This window comes from Heptranchias perlo, chromosome 32 (genome assembly GCF_035084215.1).
Source record: "Heptranchias perlo isolate sHepPer1 chromosome 32, sHepPer1.hap1, whole genome shotgun sequence".
In the NCBI taxonomy this organism is placed as follows: domain Eukaryota; kingdom Metazoa; phylum Chordata; class Chondrichthyes; order Hexanchiformes; family Hexanchidae; genus Heptranchias; species Heptranchias perlo.
The window spans coordinates 21,946,915-21,966,216 of NC_090356.1; the positions used below are offsets into that span (position 1 = coordinate 21,946,915).

At 43.9% G+C, this 19,302-nt stretch overlaps 1 long non-coding RNA gene across 2 annotated transcripts in view; it reads left to right on the forward strand.

Moving 5' to 3' along the window:
- The window catches only part of LOC137301165 (uncharacterized), a 76,261-nt gene that overhangs the window by 17,955 nt on the left and 39,004 nt on the right, over positions 1-19,302 (forward strand). The gene's annotated exons all lie outside the window — the stretch shown is intronic.

Consider the following 19,302-nt stretch of genomic DNA (forward strand, 5'->3'; position numbering starts at 1 on the left):
GGGTGCGGGGAGTAATCCAGAGATTACTACCTTTGAGGTCTTGCTTTTTAACTTCCTCCCTAGCTTCTGAAACTCTGACTGCAGGACCTCGACCCCTTTCCTTCCTATGTCATTGGTTCCCACATAGACCACGACTTCTGGCTGTTCACCTTTTCAGTCTTAGTCTTAAACTTTTAAAAAAAATTTATGTATTTTAAATTTTTTTAATTTATGTTTTACAAGTTGATAAATTAGTTTATATTCCCTTAGTTTAAATCACTTAGCACCTCCTTCCCCCTCTGCACCTAATTCCCACACTCACCAAATTCCCAGTTGAAAGTCCTCACTCTGTTAGCAATTCACTCCGTTAGAGGTTCACTCTTTCTGCCTTTACCAACCTCTGTGCTCATCAAAATGAATGGGCAGAAAATCTCAGACTGTTGAGCATAGAACTGTAGCACCCTAGTCGATATTAAACGAAAACCATTGAATATCAATTTACATAACATACATAACAGCGGCTGATTTGTGCAGAAATGAGGCTGGCAGGTGAGAAAGGTCCAAGGTTTGCTATCTTGGCTCAGTTGGCAGCACTTTCAGCTCTGGTTCAGAACAACAACAACAACTTACACTTATGTAGCACTTTTAACGTAGTAAAATGCGCATCGCAGGAGCACAATCAGAAAATGAATTCATGCTCCACTCCAGGGGGGTAGATCATAACTTTGTGCGATAGTGCACAACGGGTGATAGTGAGTCGGCAGACCATTTTACATCTCTCCCAATTTTTATTTCCATTGAAGCCAATCGCACAAACTCAACATTACCTCCCAGGACTTCAGCACATAATATAAACTGACACTCATATGCAATAGTTGTCTGTTTTGTGGAAAATGAACCAGGGTGTGTACAAGAATTTCTGTGTGGCACTTTTAGGATGGAGATCAAGCAAACAATGTCATTGAGTTTTAAATTATTTTACAACACCAAGTTATAGTCCAACAATTTTATTTTAAAATTCACAAGCTTTCGGAGGCTTCCTCCTTCCTCAGGTGAATGTCAAGAAATCCTCGAACCTCTCGCATTTATAAATCACAGAACAATACCTGGTGATTACAGAGAGTCTTTTCAACTGCCCGTTGCCAAGGCATCCAAAGTGTTCAGACAGATAGGTGTTACCTACAGGGCCACTGAATATACAAACGGCCAGAACAAAAAAAAACAGAGAGAGAGAGGCAGAAACATAGAAACATCCGGAAGGAAAAGACAGCAATTGACCCGTTATATTAAAAACAGTTAACTTTTGTTCGCTGGTGGGGTTACGTGTAGCGTGACATGAACCCAAGATCCCGGTTGAGGCCGTCCTCATGAGTGCGGAACTTGGCTATCAATTTCTGCTCGACGATTTTGCGTTGTCGTGTGTCTCGAAGGCCGCCTTGGAGTACGCTTACCCGAAGGTCGGTGGCTGAATGTCCTTGACTGCTGAAGTGTTCCCCGACTGGGAGGGAACCCTCCTGTCTGGCGATTGTTGCGCGGTGTCCGTTCATCCGTTGTCGCAGCGTCTGCATGGTCTCGCCAATGTACCATGCTTTGGGGCATCCTTTCCTGCAACGTATGAGGTAGACAACGTTGGCCGAGTCACAGGAGTCTGAACCATGCACCTGGTGGGTGGTGTCCTCTCGTGTGATGGTGGTATCTGTGTCGATGATCTGGCATGTCTTGCAGAGGTTACCGTGGCAGGGTTGTGTGGCGTCGTGGACGCTGTTCCTAGTAAGAACGGGATATGATGCTCGACTCATCGATTGACAGTTCCGACGGGCCACAGCGAAAAATCGCATAGACCTCCTCAGAAGACTAACACGGGACGCAACCAACAGAGTACCCTTCGTCGTCCAGTACTTCCCCGGAGCGGAGAAACTACGCCATGTTCTCCGCAGCCTTCAACATGTCATCAATGACGATGAACACCTCGCTATGGCCATCCCCACACCTCCACTACTTGCCCTTAAACAGCCACCCAACTTCAAACAGACCATCGTTCGCAACAAATTACCCAGCTTTCAGGAGAACAGCGTCCATGACACCACACAACCCTGCCACGGCAACCTCTGCAAGACATGCCAGATCATCGACACAGATACCACCATCACACGAGAGGACACCACCCACCAGGTGCATGGTTCATACTCCTGTGACTCGGCCAACGTTGTCTACCTCATACGTTGCAGGAAAGGATGCCCCAAAGCATGGTACATTGGCGAGACCATGCAGACGCTGCAACAACGGATGAACGGACACCACGCAACAATCGCCAGACAGGAGGGTTCCCTCCCAGTCGGGGAACACTTCAGCAGTCAAGGACATTCAGCCACCGACCTTCGGGTAAGCGTACTTCAAGGCGGCCTTCGAGACACACGACAACGCAAAATCGTCGAGCAGAAATTGATAGCCAAGTTCCGCACCCATGAGGACGGCCTCAACCGGGATCTTGGGTTCATGTCACGCTACATGTAACCCCACCAGCGAACAAAAGTTAACTGTTTTTAATATAACGGGTCAATTGCTGTCTTTTCCTTCCGGATGTTTCTATGTTTCTGCCTCTCTCGCTCTGTTTTTTTTTGTTCTGGCCGTTTGTATATTCGGTGGCCCTGTAGGTAACACCTTTCTGTCTGAATGCTTTGGTTGCCTTGGCAACGGGCAGTTGAAAAGACTATCTGTAATCACCAGGTATTGTTCTGTGATTTATAAATGCGAGAGGTTCGAGGATTTCTTGACATTCACCTGAGGAAGGAGGAAGCCTCCGAAAGCTTATGAATTTTAAAATAAAATTGTTGGACTATAACTTGGTGTTGTAAAATTGTTTACAATTGTCAACCCCAGTCCATCACCGGCATCTCCACATCATTGAGTTTTAAGACACAGCTTCTGTATAAGTTGGGGTTTCAAAAAGCGTTAGGCTGGATTTCCATCAATGTGTGTGAAATCTAGCCCAGGATTATACTTGTTTTCTAATTGATATGTGAGCGCTGTCATATTACACCAGGGTTGGCCAACCTTACAAGAGCTGGGAAAAACAAAGATTGTACCTGACAAAGAGATGCAAGTGTTCAGCTTCACGTCACAGCTCAGGTCCTGGGAGAATGATGTCAAAAAATGGGTCTCTGCTGCCATCAGCTCTACAGAGATCAGGTCATTTATGTTCAGGAGTGTCAGAACCAGGTATCTGCACTTCAGCTCAGCACCAATGATTAACACACTCACATGACGTGCGTTTTGGGGATTTCACCCAGTTTGTTTGCTCTTATATCTTTTCCAAGGAGCTGTACATCATACTGAGTCTTAATCTGGAAGATAATAGTTGACAATTGTTTTTTTTTTAACTGAGTAATAATACAGTCAGGTACAGTGCGCAGGCCATGCACCAGGTTCACCAAGCAGGCTTTAAAGGCCCGCTTCTTGCCATTAAAGCTGTTCCAGGGGAGAAATAGCCAAGCAAGTCACCAAAGTCAAACTGCTCCTTTCAACGACATGGCTTTCAAGGTGCTGCTGTAAGAGGTCCTGGAAAGAAGGGTGAGGTAGCGTAGGCTGAGGGCCACCAGTTGCAGCTATAGGTGCAAATTTATGGCCTGCCAGCAAGAAATCCATGCATACATACTGTCAGACTGCAAATCTCCCGTGCTGGGTTGGCCATCCATAGGCCGATGAGAGGTGATTTAAATGCAGGATAGACCGTGGTTTTGCACAGATACCAAACAGTGACCAATCTGTTAGCTATATCTGGCCATTCAGGAAGACAGTCTAGCACCTTGGTGTTGACAAACTCTTTTCATCTCTGTGGGTCAGGAGAGAGAGGCTTTTACAAAAATGAAGACTCAGACACCAGAGAGTCAGTCTGGCAGCAGCAGGCTGCAAGCGTGGAACCTCTGTCCTGGTCATGAAGAGTTCATGTTTTTACTCTAAGTAAAGGCCTGATCAAAGTAGGCCACCAACGCATGCATGATCTTTATGTTTTTTATGGTACACGGACGGAAGTTGAACTAACTGTGCCAAGTGACGTTCATCATACTCAGTATTCTGTGTGTTTTAGCTACTGTGGAATAAAGCAGCTTACAAACTACTCATCATCTACTATTAATTCAATCTGTCTTCAGATAGATTAAAGGAGTAAAAAACATGGGGATCCAGTCCGTTTTCATTGTTACCTTTCCTAAGTCAGAAAGTTGTGAGTTCAAGACCCACCTTGGAGACTTCAGCACATAATTTAGGCTGACATTTCGGTGCAATACTGAAGGAGTGCTGCACTGTCAGAGGTGCCATCTTTCAGATGACGTCTTTCAGGCCCCATCTGTCCTCTCAGGTGGATGTAAAAGATCCCAAGGTGCTTTCAAAGAAATGCGGGGAGTTCTCCTGGTGTCCTGGCCAATATTTACCCCTCAACCAACACCACTAAAAATATTATCTGGTCATTTGCCTCATTGCTGTTTAGGGGACCTTGCTGTGCACAAATTGGCTGCAGCATTTCCCTACATTACAACAATGATATATTTTGAAGTGACTACACTTCAAAATACATCATTGGCAGTGAAACACTTTGGGACTACTTTAGGTTGTGAAAGGTGTTGCATAAATAGAGGTTCTTTCTTTCGCTACCCTCCTAGGTCGCACTACCGCCGAGCCGATGCAGGGCAGTGGGAGTCAACTTCGTAAAACAACAGGCAATTAAGGGAGCGATTGACACCACCGAACCTGAGTAGTTACCTGTGGCAGATCCAAACTTGTAACACATACATATAAACTAGCTGATCTCCCTGGTGTAGCTCATGGATAGGCTGGGGTCTGGAGCATGGTTATGATATTTCGCAGTTAATATCCAGCTGTGCTTGATCTGACCTGCTCAGGTACTCCCTGTGGAGAAATGGTCTAATTCGGCACATTCGCAGGCCAATTAAAGGCTGATTGGTTCATCATATGCATTTAAGGGGAAATTAGATAAGTATATGAGGGAAAAAGGAATAGAAGGGTATACTGATAAGGTTAGATGAAGTAGGGTGGGAGGAGGCTCGTGTGGATCATAAACAATGGCATGGACCAGGTGGGCTGAATGGCCTCTTTCTGTGCTGTAAATTCTATGTAATTGTCGAGGGAGGTTTTTGCAGCATAATTTAGCACCTTTAGAGTAGAACAATGTCCAACTAAATTTCACAGAGACATAATCAGACAAATGTGATTCAGTGCTATGGCAGGGGCGGAAATCTGATTGGACAAATTCATACATGGAGTTGCGAGAAAGATGGGCAAGGATTTTGGAGGAGACAATACATTCAAGGACTTTGGAGAGGAAAGGGAGGTTAGAGATGGGGTGGTAATTTGCAAGAACAGGGGAGTCGAGGATGTGTTGTTTTGAGGACGAGGGTGACGTTGGTGATTTTGAAAGGGAGTGGGACAGTATCTGAGGCAAGGGCATCATTTACAATGTCAGCTAGCATGGGGTCCCAGGAAGGGAAGTGGGTTGGTTGGCAGTTTAATGAAAATGGCACGTGCAAAATCACTTATGTGCATGCTCTTGGAAGTCACAATTGCAACTTTTGAATATTTACAATCTTACGTCTATACTGTTGCTCCTCTGCTGTTGCCGTTGCCCTCATCTGGTCTGCAATGTAAGTGGTTTGAATTCCAGAGCACCGCAATCTCATAACAGATTGTAGTGGAATTGGATCCACAGTATCAATACAACATTTTTAGTGAGTGAGCTTTGTTCACAGTTATGTAGAGCAGCAGTGGTAGGAGCCTACTGTAGGGGAAGAAAATTACCTCCATTGTTCTGGGATTGATTTATTTCATTACCACAATTAACCAGGGTTGTGGTTACTATGGAAACAGAAGCAGGGATGAAATTACTTGATTTCCCAGTTGCAAAGTTGGCTTATAGTTCTTAGGCAGGGCATGGCCTTGGCCTTGTAACTTTCTCCCTATGTCTAATGAGCAACATATTTTAAGACTAACTAAATGTAGAAAACCGCATTCTCTGTGGTAGCATGGTGAGCCAAAGGCCTGAGAATAGTATCAGTATTCTGTTAAGGTCTGTGTAGCACTGAGTAAAAGGCAATTGCCTGGAGAATAAAATTGTATGAGGAGAAACAAATTAGCTGCTGGACCTTGTTTTCATGTTAAACTGGCATCATTGCTCATTAAACGTCAGGAGCAAGGCTTACTTTTGCATTGTATAAACATGATATATGACGTACCAATTCTTCTTGAAAATCATTCTTAAACTGCAGAAATTAATTATGTTGCTTGTACATGACATCGTGAGTTATATTCATTGAGGGTATTGTATAAGCAGGGTCTCTGTGGAGTACAGTTGACTCCAACGTGACATGCCTGGCAACGGAAAACTGGAACTGAGTTAACCTTCCTCTCCCTCATCTACATGCTGGCCCTTGGTGACTTCATCAGCAGACAGAATCATAGAATGATACAACACAGAAGGAGGCCATTTGGCCCATCATGTCTGTGCCGGCTTTTTGAAAGAGCTATCCAATTAGTCCTTTTCCCCAAAGCCCTGCAAATTTTTCCCCTTCAAGTATTTATCCAATTACCTTTTGAAAGTTACTATTGAATCTGCTTCCACCACCCTTTCAGGCAGCGCATTCCAGATCATAACAGCTCGTCGCATAAAAAAAATTCTCCTCATCTCGCCTCTGGTTCTTTTGCCAATTACCTTAAATCTGTGTCCTCTGATTACTGACACTTCTGCCACTGGAAGCAGTTTCACCTTATTTACTCTATCAAATCCGTTCATGATTTTGAACACCTCTATTAAATCTCCTGTTAACCTTCTCTGCTCTAAGGAGAACAACCCCAGCTTCTCCAGTCTCTCCACATAACTGAAGTCCCTCATCCCTGGTACCATTCTAGTAAATTTCTTCTGCACCCTCTCTAAGGCCCTGAAACCCTTCCAAAAGTGTGGTGCCCAGAATTGAACACAATACTCCAGCTGGGGCCTAACCAGTGATTTATAAAGGTTTAGCATAACTTCCTTGCTTTTGTACTCTATGCCTCTGTTTATAAAGCCAAGGATCCCATATGCTTTTTTAACAGCCTTCTCAACTTTTCCTGTCACCTTCAAAGATTTGTGTATGTGCACCCTCAGGTCTCTCTGTTCCTGCACCCCCTTTAAAATGGTACCATTTCGTTTATATTGCCTCTCCTCATTCTTCCGACCAAAATGCATCATTTCCCACTTCTCTGTGTTAAATTTCATTTGCCACGTGTCTGCCCATTTCACCAGTCTGTCTATGTCCTCTTGGAGTCTATTATTATCCTCCTCACCGTTTACTACATTTCCAAGTTTTGTGTCATCAGCAAACTTTGAAACTATGCCCTGTATAACATAGTTGAGATCATTAATATACATCAAAAAGAGCAGTGGTCCTACTACCAACCCCTGGGGGAAACCACTGTAAACTTCCCAACAGTCTGAAAAACAACCATTCACCACTAGTTTCTGCTTTTTGTCTCACAGCCAATTTCATATCCACAATGGCACTGTCCCTTTAATCTCATGGGTTTCAATTTTGCTAATGTCCATTATGTGATACTTTATCAAACGCCCTTTGAAAGTCCAAATACACAATATCAACCGCACTACCTTCACCAACCCTCTCTGTTTCTTCATCAAAGAACACAATCAAGTTAGTCAAACATGATGGGGATGAAGTTGGGCCATTTATCGCCCATATTTTAAGCGCTAGGCGGCCAACTAAGCCTCGAAAATGGGGTCCGAGATGCGAGCAGAACGCCATCTTGGTAAAGGGATTTGCACGTACGGGCCTAACGACCGCCGGCAGCATGCAGAGTAGGGAGATTATGACACGAATCAGTGTCCAATACTGATTTAAAGGGACCGCTGCTATTTTGGAATTCCACATTCCATCCAATGCACTGTCTAAACCTCGCATGGCTGAACATGACTTAAAGGGCATGAAAGACCCTCCACCAGCGATATTTAATGGGTTCATGCAGGAGTTACAGGTTATTTGCTGGATTATTTCTTCTGGCTGCTGGTGCATTTGTACGCGTTTTTGGAGGTTCCCTATACTTGGATAAAGTTTCAATACTCTACAGGGAGTGGGCTGGCTGGCTAACAGGCAACAACAAGGGCATTAGCGCAGTTGCAGGGGTGAGAGCAGGAATGCTGTCATCCTGAGAGAGGACAGCAGGATCGTGTTCCATGGAGCCACTGCCACTTGCTGCCTTGTTATCCTCCGCCTTCTCCTGCAAGAAAGAGGGAAGTGTATCAGTGAGTGTCCTGCAAGATGTTTGGGTGATGTGGCTGTCATGGTTGAATAGCTACCAGTGTGTGTGACCTGTGAATTGTGGGTGTGGGGCTTGCAACAGTGCTAAGTGCATGAGGGTGAGATAAAGCCTATGATTTGAACGGTTGAGTACTGACTGAAAGAGATTGTTGGTGGGTGGGTGATGGGGTGTAGTGAATTGAGCAGTGGATGAGGCTAGTGGTGTAGTTGATACGATATGCCATCTGAAGCTTGAACTCACTCACGATGACAACTCGTTTTAAATCATTGAACTTCTCTCTGCACTGCATTCATGCTCTTGGAGCTATGCTCCTGGTATTTACCTCCTCCACTACTTCCTCCCACTGCATCTTCAGCATATGTCTGGAGGGCCTCCTGCCCCCCGCGCAAATTGGCATAGGGACAAACAGATCAGAGAGTTTAAATGCGTGGCTGAAAGGCTGGTGTGGGAGACAGTGGTTTCGAGTCATGGGTCACTGGCACCAGTACTGGGGAAAGAGGGAGCTGTTCCGTTGGGACTGGCTCCATTTAAACCAGGCTGGGACCAGTGTCCTGGCGAATCGAATAACTAGTGGTGTAGATAGGGCGTTAAACTAAAAAGGGGGAGGGGGGATGGGTCAAGTGAGGGGAAATTTAGAAATCTAATGAGAAAAGTCAAGGCAACAGAGCAGTGTAGTGATTTGGGTAAAGATAAGCAGAGTGTGGCAGGAAGGGACAGTGAGTTTAACAGTAATAGTGCATCAGCGAAAAATGGTAAAAAATTAAAATTAAAGGCTCTTTATCTGAATGCATGCAGCATTCGTAACAAAATAGATGAATTAATGGCACAAATAGAGATAAATGGGTTTGATCTAATAGCCATTACAGAGACATGGTTGCAATGTGACCAAGTTTGGGCACTAAATATTCCAGGATACTTGACGTTTCGAAAAGACAGGCAGAATGGAAAAGGAGTAGGGGGCGGGAAGGGGGCAGGTGTAGCCCTGATAATAAAGGATGACATAAGGACAGTGGTGAGAAAGGATCTTGGCTTGAAAGATCAGGAAGTAGAATCAGTATGGGTGGAAATAAGAAATAACAAGGGGAAGAAAACACTGGTGGGAGTAGATTATAGGCCCCCTAACAGTAGCTATACGGTTGGACAGAGTATTAATCAAAAAAGAATAGGAGCTTGTAACAAAGGTAATGCAATAATCGTGGGTGACTTCAATCTTCATTAAGACTGGACAAATCAAATTGGCAAAGGTAGTCTGGAGGACAAGTTCATGGAATGCATTCAAGAGAGTTTCCTAGAAAAATACATCATGGAACCAATCAGGGGACAAGCCATTTTAGATCTTGTCTTACATAATGAGACAGGGTTAATTAGTAATCTCATAGTAAGGGATCCTCTGGGGAAGAGTGATCATAATATGATAGAATTTTACATTCAGTTTGAGAGCGACACACTTAAGCCCGAAACTAGAGTCTTAAAATTAAATAAAGCCAATTATATAGGTATGAGAGGCGAGTTGGCTAAGGTAGATTGGGAAATTAGATTAAAAGGTATGACAGTAGATAAGCAATGGCAAACATTTAAAGAAATGTTTCAATATTCTCAACGAATGTACATTCCATTGAGAAATAAAAACTCCACGGGAAAAGTGATCCACCCTGGCTAACTAAAGAAGTTAAGGATAGTATTAGATTAAAAGAAGAGGCCTGTAATGTTGCCAAGAAGAGTAGTAAGCCTGAGGATTGGGGGAGTTTTAGAAACCAGCAAAGGATGACCAAAAAATTGATAAAGAGGGAGAAATTAGAATATGAAAGTAAACGAGTAAGAAATATATAAACAGATTGTAAGAGCTTCTACAAGTATGTAAAAAGGAAGAGAGTAGCAAAAGTAAATGTTGGTCCCTTAGAGGCTGAGACAGGAGAAATTATAATGGGGAATAAGGAAATGGCAGTGACATTACACAAATATTTTGTATCTGTCTTCACAGTAGAAGACACAAAAAGCATACCAAAAATAGTGGGGAACCAAGGGGAAAATGAAAGTGAGGAACTTAAAGTAATTAATATTAGTAGAGAAAAAGTACTGGAGAAACTAATGGGACTAAAAGCCAACAAATCTCCTGGACCTGATGGACTACATCCTAGGGTTCTAAAAGAGGTGGCTGCAGAGATAGTGGATGCATTGGTTGTGATCTTCCAAAATTCCCTAGATTCTCAAACGTTCCAGCGGAGTGGAAGGTTGCAAATGTAACCCTGCTATTCAAGAAAGGAGGGAGAGAGAAAAGAGGGAACTACCGGCCAGTTAGCCTAACATCAGTCGTTGGGAAAATGCTGGAATCCATTATTAAGGAAGTGTTAACAGGGCATTTAGAATGTCATAATGGATTAGGCAGAGTCAACATGGTTTTATGAAAGGGAAATCATGTTTGACAAATTTATTAGAGTTTTTTGAGGAGATAAGGGCTCATAGGGTTGGGGGTAATATATTAGCATGGATAGAGGATTGGTTAATGGACAGAAAACAGAGAGTAGGGATAAACGGGTCATTCTCAGGTTGGCAGGCTGTAACTAACGGAGTGGCGCAAGGATCAGTACTTGGGCCTCAGTTACTTAGAATCGATATTAATGCCTTAGATGAAGGGACCGAGTGTAATGTATCCAAGTTTGCTGATGATACAAAGCTAGGCGGGAAAGTAAACTGTGAGGAGGACACAAAGAATCTGCAAAGGGATATAGATAGGTTAGGTGAGTCGGCAAGAAGGTGGCAGATGGAGTATAGTATGGGGAAATGTGAGGTTATTCACTTCGGTAGGAAGATTTAAAAAATAGAATATTTTTTAAATGGTGTGAAATTATTAAATGATGGTATTCAGAGAGGTTTGGGTGTATTGTACAAGAAACACAAAAAGGTAGCATGCAGGTACAACAAGCAATTAGGAAGGCAAATGGCATGTTGGCCTTTATTGCAAGGGGGTTGGAGTACAAGAGGAAGGAAGTCTTACTACAATTGTACAGGGCTTTGGTGAGACCTCACCTGGAGTACTTTGTACATTTTTGGCCTCCTTATCTAAGGAAGGCTATACTTGCCTTAGAGGTGGTGCAACGAAGGTTCACTAGATTGATTCCTGGGATGAGAGGGTTGTCCTATGAGGAGAGATTCAGTACAATTGGCCTATATTCTCTGGAGTTTAGAAGAATGAGAGGTGATCTCATTAAAACGTGTAGAATTCTTAGAGGGCTTATCAGGGTAGATGCTGAGAGGTCATTTCCCCTGGCTGGAGAGTTTAGAACTAGGGGGCAGAGTCTCAGGATAAAGGATCAGCCATTTAAGACTGAGATGGGGAGGAATTTCTTCACTCAGAGGGTTGTGAATCTTTGGAATTCTCTACCCCAGAGGGCTGTGGATGCTGAGTCGTTAAGTATATTCTCCAACAAGAGAGAGTCTAACTACCTCCCCTTGACATTCAGTGGCATTACCATTACCAAATCCCCCACCATCAACATCCTGGGGGTCACCATCGACCAGAAACTTAACTGGACCAGCCACATAAATACTGTGGCTACAAGAGCAGGTCAGAGGCTGGGTATTCTGCGGCAAGTGACTCACCTCCTAACTCCCCAAAGCCTTTCCACCATCTACAAGGCACAAATCAGGAGTGTGATAGAATACTCTCCACTTGCCTGGATGAGTGCAGCTCCAACAACATTCAAGAAGCTCGACACCATCCAGGACAAAGCAGCCTGCTTGATTGGCACCCCATCCACCACCTTAAACATTCACTCCCTCCACCACCGGCGCACCGTGGCTGCAGTGTGTACCATCCACAGGATGCACTGCAGCAACTCGCCAAGGCTTCTTCAACAGCACCTCCCAAACCCGCAACCTCTACCAACTAGAAGGACAAGGGCAGCAGGCACGTGGGAACAACACCACCTGCACTTTCCCCTCCAAGTCACACACCATCCCGACTTGGAAATACATCACTGTTCCTTCATCGTCGCTGGGTCAAAACCCTGGAACTCCCTACCTAACAGCTGCAGCGGTTCAAGAAGGCAACTCACCACCACCTTCTCAACGGCAATTAGGGAAGGGCAATAAATGCTGGCCATGCCAGTGATGCCCACATCCCATGAACGAATATATTAAAAAAATATTCAAGGCTGAGATAGATAGATTTTTGGAATCGAGGGGAATCAAGGGAAATGGGGATCGGGCAGGAAAGTAGAATTGAGGTCGAAGATTAGCCATAATCTTATTGAATGGCAGAGCAGGCTCAAGGGGCCGTATGGCCTACTCTTGCTCCCATTTCTTCTGTTTCTTATGTGGATACAAGGTGCCCCTCCTTCTCCCCACCTCTTGCACCAAGGCCTCCAGTGCATCATCAGAGAACCTTGGTGCATGCTTTCTCCCAGGCACAACCATTCTTCAAAGTATCACAGCACAGATTCAGTTTTGAAACGACTCCCACCCCTTCTTGCAGCCACAATGCACCTTCCCTTTAAGAGGTGCAGGCTGCCCTTAAGAAGCGCGAGCCACTCGCGATATCGGGGCCCTGCTGATGCACCCAGCTAATCAACAGCGCAGGTAGTGCTGGCTGCACACAGCAATCATTTAAAACAGCAGGCAGCACCAATGTAACGGGCTGTGCCTACATTGCTACAAACGGGCGCGGGTTAATCGCAAACCGCGATCCCCGTGCCCGTTTTCAGGGATTATCCAATTTAACCCCCGATTTGCCTTTAACAAATCCATGCTGTCTGTCATTTATTTACCCATATTTTTCCAAGTGACAATTAATGTGATTATTGTCTCCAAATGTTTGCCCACCACCAACGTTAGGCTGATGACACCGATGACACTCAGCTCTACATTTCCACCACCTCTCTTGACGTCTCCACTTTCTCTGTGCTGTCAAACTGCTGTTCTGACATCTGGTCTTAAATGGGTCTCTATTACCTTTCAGTTCTCACCACAAACCTGAAAGCATCACCACTAATTCCGTTTGCTCGCTAACCCCCGTCTCAGACTGCATTGGACAATTTTCAACCTCAACATCTTGTTCAACACTGAACTGAGCTTCCAAATCTCATATCTGCTCCATCATAAAAACAGCCTACATTGCCTGCCTCTGCTGCTACCTCAACCCATCCACCTCTGTAACCCTGATCCATGCCTTTGTCACCTCCTGACATGATTACTCTAATAGTCTCCAAGCCAGCCTCTCCCATCTTCCACTCTCCATAAACTTCAGCTCATCCAAAACTCTGCTTGCCATGTCCTATCCTGCACCAAGTTCTATTCGCCCATCACACCCATCCTTGCTGACCTATGTTATCTCCAGGATCCCCAGTGCCACAAATTTAAAATTCTCATCCATGGCCTCACCCTTCCCTATCTCTGTTACCTCATCCAGTGCTACAACCCCTGCCCCACTCTTATGATCTCTATTCCTCTATATCCAACCTCTTGTATGCGGTGCAGTCTACTGCCACTTCAACACCTGACCTGCATTTCCCTTTCTCCGCCTCCGGCAAGAACACCATTTCCTGGGTTCGCCTTGGGGGAAGATGGCAGTAGACCCAGAGAAGCAGCGTTGAATGGCCCAGAGGACCCCCTGTGGAAGGAGGAGGCCCTGGAGTGGCCTCCATTCTCTCCATTCCAGCCCCCACTTATCTTGCTTTCCAGGCCTTGTTCTCTGCTGAGGTCTATTGAGCTACTGATCCTCTAATCTTCAGGGTGCCTTTAATTCTTCATGTTATCCTTTCAAAAATAGTGGATAAGGAATAACTCTAGAGGTTATGGGGTGGGAGCGAAAAGGTGCCACCGTTGTTCCCATCTAGCTGTGCTGTTGGCTGTGACAAAAATGAAGGAATTTTGTCCAGCATGATGTTGGCTTGTTTCATTCTAATAAAACCCAGCTTCACTCACTGACATCATATCCCAGCCTGTGTCAATACATTGTTGCAACAATTGGTTTGATTGAAAACAGATGTGGGGGGAGAGGGGAAGTCTCTCAATTCAAATACAAACATTCTGTGTGATTCATTTAATTATGTGATAGATTGGCAACTCTTTTAGAAATCAACAGTTATTTGAATTTTGCTTGGTCCCGGTCACTTTTTCCAAAAGTATTTAACAGCCAGTCTTTGTCAAACCAATGAGTCTGACTGCTGCCTCTGAAGAGAGTCAAACCAGATAATTTCTGTAGTTGGTGAAAGAAGAACCACAATAGAAGAAAATTACGTATATCATAGTTTAGGATAGAATTGCAAACTATTTGTTATTATACAAGAAACTAGCTCAGCTTAACAACTACTGTAAAATACATCATGTTACAAATACCTTCTGTTATTACTACTAATTATATTGTTGTTTTATAAATTTTATTTGGCAATTAAGCCATAAACAAGGTCTAGTATTGTTTTATTCCATTGCCGTAGGAAGGCACAGGTTAACCAGTCACTGAAATTATCTGAAAAAGGGTTCTCTGTTTGAAACCCTGGACATGCTGTAACTTTAATTTATATACCAGGGTATGCGTAAACACTTTTTGGGACAGAATGAGCTAGCTGGCTACAAGAGAAGTCTGAAACACAGAATCCAAAAATATTTAAAGAGAAAAAGAACTTTCCCTTATATAGCACCTTTCACATCCTCAAGATATCCCAAAGCACTTCACAACCAACTGGTTACTTTTGAAGTGTGGTCACTGTTTTCATGTAGACAAACTCGGCAGCCAATTTGCAATCAGCAAAGTTCCACAAACATCAAATGAGATGAATGACCAGTTAATTTGTTTTTTTCTGGTGTTAGTTGAGGGATAAATGTTGGCCAGTTCACCAGGAGAACTCCCTGCTTTTCCATCAAATGGTGCCATGGGATCTTTTACATCCACCTTCACAGGCCTTGGTTTAATATCTCATCTGAAAGACGTCACCTCTGACAATGCGACATTCCCTCAGTACTGTGGGGGAGTCCAAAACTAAAGGTTATGAATATAAGATAGTCACTAATAAATCCAATAGGCAATTCAGGAGAAACTTCTTTACCCAAAGAGTGGTAAGAATGTGGAACACGCTACCACGAGGAGTAGTTGAGGCAAATAGCAAAGGTGCATTTAAGTGGAAGCCAGATAAGCACACAAGGGAGAAAGGAATAGAAGGGTATGCTGATGGGGTTAGATGGAGTAGGGAGGGAGGAGCCTCTGTGGAGCATAAACGCCGGCATGGGCCGAACAGCCTGTTTCTGTGCTGTAGTTTTGATGTAACTCGATGTCCTCAGGTCTCAGCTTAAGTTATGTGCTCACGTCCTGTAGTTGGGCTTGAAGCCCCGACCTTCTGATGAGGAGAATAAAAAAAAGTAAAAGGAACCCATGAATGTAACAATGGCCATGTGGCAGAGACCCAGGCAGTCCACCTTGAGTTGTTGAAACATGAACATGAGGTGACTTCACTTAAGCAGCAACAATTCACCGACCTTTCGGATGACGTGTGGTCCCAGTCCAGTTAAAAGATTGCTGAATGACAAAGAGCATATGAAAGCATGCAAGAAAGGGACAGTTGGCACCTTCACACCCCAGCCTTCCAGAGGCAGTGTACAATGTTCCCGATCATGGACTATACCCAACCTATTTAATCTCCAAAGTGAAAGATCTGCTTAAACACTCCCTGATCTCAAAGGTCACAAAGTAAAACTCATCCATATCCACATCTCCAGTCTTTACTTAAAGATGTAATAGAAAAACATCTAGAAACCGAAAATATAATAAAGAATAGTCAGCATGGATTTCAAAAGGGAAAACCATGCTTGACCAACCTTATTGAGTTCTTTGAAGAAGTAACAGAAAGAGTAGAGAGGGATAATGCAGCAATATATTTGGATTTTCAAAAGGCCTTCGATATAGTACCGCATAGTAGACTCATGACTAAGGTCCGAGCATGTGGAGTCAGGGGACATGTAGCAGAATGGATAGCAAGCTGTCTACAGAACAGAAAACAGAGAGTAGGGGTTAAAGGTAGTTACTCAAACTGGCAAAGGGTGGAAAGTGGTGTTCCGTAAGGATCGGTGCTGGGACCACTGTTGGTCACCATGTATATAAATGATTTGGACTCAGGAATCGGAAGTACAATTTCAAAATCTGCGGACGACACCAAATTGAGGGGTATAGTTAATACCAAGGAGGACGGTGACAAAATACAGGAAGACGTTAATAAACATGCAGAATAGGCATGTAATTGGCAAATGAATTTCAATATAGGTAAGTGTGAGGTGGTACATTTTGGTAGGAAGAATAAGGAGGCTGCATACTCCTTGGAAAATAAGTCTAAATGGGGTAAAGGAGCAGAGGGATCTGGGGGTACAGATACACAAATCATTAAAAGTAGCGAGCAGGTTAATAAGGCCATAAAAAAAGGCAAACAAAGCGCTGGGTACATTTCTAGATGTAAGGAATCTTACAACACCAGGTTATAGTCCAACAAATTTATTTTAAAATCACAAGCTTTCGAAGATTATCCCCTTCGTCAGGTGAATGAGTGAAAGGTTCTCGAGAACCTTTTCAGGAGAACCTTTCACTCATTCACCTGATGAAGGGGATAATCTCCGAAAGCTTGTGATTTTAAAATAAATTTGTTGGACTATAACCTGGTGTTGTAAGATTCCTTACATTTGTCCACCCCAGTCCATCACCGGCATCTCCACATACATTTCTAGAGGGATAGAATTGAAAAGCAGAGAGGTTATGTTAAACTTGTAGGGAACCTTGGTTAGACCACACTTGGAGTACTGTGAACAGTTCTGGTCTCCATATTATAAAAAGGATACAGAGGCACTGGAGAAGGTACAAAAAAGATTTACTAGGATGATACCAGAACTGAGAGGTTATACCTATCAGGAAAGATTGAGCAGGCTGGGGCTTTTTTCTCTAGAAAAGAGTAGACCGAGGGGTGACCTGATATAGGTCTTTAAGATTATGAAAGGATTTGATAGGATAGACGTAGAAAGATGTTTCCACTTGCGGGGGAGACCAGAAGTAGGGGCCATCAGTATAAGATAGTCACTAATAAATCTAGTAGGGAATTCAGGAGACACATCTTTACCCAGAGAGTGGTTAGAATGTGGAACCTGCTACCACAAGGAGTAGTTGAGACATCTAGCAAAGATGCATTTAAGGATAAGCTGGATAAACACATGAGGGGCAAGGAATAGAAGGATATTCTGATAGGGTTAGATGAAGTAGGGAGGGAGGTGCCTCGTGTGGTGTATAGATACCAGCATGGACCTGTTGGGCCGAATGGCCTGTTTCTGTGCCGTACATTCTCTGTAAATCTGATCTACTTTCTTCTAGACAACAGGAGTAATTCTCCTGGTCTGGAGCCTTGTTAGACGGGAGTATGAGTCGGAGGTAGAGCTATAACACTATAGGATTGATTCTGTGATCCACGCTCCTGTCTAGCGAAGCTCTATGCCAAATGGAGAAGTTCCTCGAACATTTCCCTCTTCCCTCTCCCTCTATTCTGCCCCAATAATGGGCCTCAGCATCAACCTCAGAAAAGCAGTCCTGCTGAAACAAAATGACATATTTACTACACTGGCCATCTTTGGTCTCTGAATGAGATTGTCAGTTTAGTGCTAGTTTTGTGTTGTTGCCTCACATCCATTAGGAACTGACTTGAGACGACCCAAACTCACTTCACTTGAAATCCTGAGAGCCAGCAGAGAGAGCTGACTTTAGCTGTTTTTATACTGGGTTCTTAACTGGGTCGTTTCAATGGCTGGCCTCAGTGAGTACAGAAAATTTACATGGTGTTGCCGCTGGCTGTGCAAAACTGGCAAATCAGGTCTAGCCGGCTCTGGCGTGGATCATACGCAATATAAAAATAGCATTAACTCGCTTTGCCCGAGCTAGGTTTGAAGCCGGAGGTGAAAGGATCCCAACACACCGGCCAGTTCTCCAACACGAGCAGCCCTCTGGCACCAGCTTGTTTGCCCTCCCTCTTAGCCAGAGAATGGCAAAGGGAAAACAAAGTGTGGCAGGCATTGAAATTTATCTTCAAAATCTAAATGCAATTCCTTACATTGATGTTGGCCAGATTACATGGTTGTTGATGACATGTTCCAGCTGTTCTCCCACTCAGAGAGACAAATAGTAAAGGTCTTTGCAATGATGAGAACCACAAGGTCCTCCCTGGGAAACCTTAAGAAGACATTGTTAATTAGTTACAACCGTATCCTGATTAGCAACAAAGTTAGGGGAAGTGGTGGCAGATGTTATATGTGTTCACCTTGGCTTAGTAACATCGCGTTGCTACGAGCAGCTCTGGGGGATCAATTTGCAAAGGGAAAGAAACCCAGATTTTTTTTAGTTTCGTAATAACATGAAGTGAACTGTTTACTCCAGAGAGTTATTAGCCTCCAGTTATAAATAGTTATCATAGACATCATCAGAACGTCGCTCTGCAACGACTGTCAATAACTGAAGTTTTGTATAAACATAGCCTCACTACTAAATATGAGACAGCTTGTGACTTTCTTTCCCCCACACCCTAGAGGCCTAACTGAACCTGACAATGCTGGTTAACTTGTTCTAGGGATCTTAGCTCTGTTCATTTTGCTTAAGCAACTGGTTTCCCTGGCAACCCCATAAAAATAGCTTAATTGGTAGGGCTGCCAACCCTCCAGGATTGTCCTGGAGTCTCCAGGAATTAACAATCAATCTCCTGGACACTGCTGCGAGCAATCCGAGAGAAAAGTCATAGGGGAATTAAAAACAATTGTGAGTTTTTTTCGTTTTCTTTCTCCTCTTTTTTGTTATAAAAGATATTGGAGATTGGGGAAAAAGGCTGTTTGACTGGGAGGGGCGGTTGGAGGTAGAAGGGCATGTAATGAGACGTCCAGGAATACGTCCAACCAGAGTTGTCAGCCCTAACTACAGATGAGCAGTGCATAGTGACCCTGAATTCCAGTGCACTAAGTTAAACCCAATTTTCACCATTGCGATATGCATTGCAC